The following is an 895-nucleotide window of genomic DNA, read 5'->3' as shown; positions in this document are numbered from 1 at the left end:
GAAACATCTCGGCCATATTGACAGATATCAGTGTTCACCGGACTTGAGCTATGGGATTTCTTAGGTCTAGAGCAGTGTCTCAGTGACTTCAACCACAACCATCCAGTGGCCCTCCACCAAATGCCCTTGCCCCTTACAAACTAAAATAAATCTTGACTTCCATTGGGCATGGTGGCACATGCCTGTAATTCCAGCACTCTGGGAGGCAGAGGCAAGAGGACTGCCTGAGCCCACAGGTTTGAGACCAGTCTGGGCAACTTGGCGAGACCTCGTCTCTACAATAAATCAAAAATTAGCCGGGCGTGGTAGCACCACCTAAGGATCACTTGAGCCCAGTAGGATGACACTGGAGTGACCATGAGGGAGCCACTATACTCCAGCCTGGGCAACAGAGTGAGATTCCAACTCAAAAAAAAAGATCAGCCAGGCGTTGTGGCACACCCACACCTGTAGTTCCAGCTACTTGGAAGGCTGAGGCAGAAAGATTGCCTGAACCCAGTAGGTCAAGACTGCGGTGGTTGTGAGCATGGCCCTGCACTCCAGCCTGGGCGACAGAGTAAGACTCCAACTAAAAATAAACAAAAAAACCTCGACTTTCCAAATAATTAGTCTTTTCAAAAGCAACCTTTTGCCAGTTACATAATAGGATCATTTTGTTAAAAATTCAGAAAACAAACCTGCATACAAAGACCACAAATGCACAACTCCACTTTGTTGTATTTCCCTCCAAAGTTTTCTCCATTAGAATGCCAACACTCAGCCGGGCTCGGTGGCTCAGCCTGTAATCCGGCACTTTGGGAGGCTGAGGTGAGTGGATTGCCTGAGCCCGCGGGTTCGAGACCCGCCTGGGCAACTTGGCAAGACCTCATCTCTACAGTAAATCAAAAAAATCAGC

Source organism: Carlito syrichta, unplaced genomic scaffold (assembly GCF_000164805.1).
Source record: "Carlito syrichta isolate Samal-C Ts95f unplaced genomic scaffold, Tarsius_syrichta-2.0.1 Scaffold305835, whole genome shotgun sequence".
Lineage (NCBI taxonomy): Eukaryota > Metazoa > Chordata > Mammalia > Primates > Tarsiidae > Carlito > Carlito syrichta.
Note: the sequence above shows the minus strand (reverse complement) of the source record.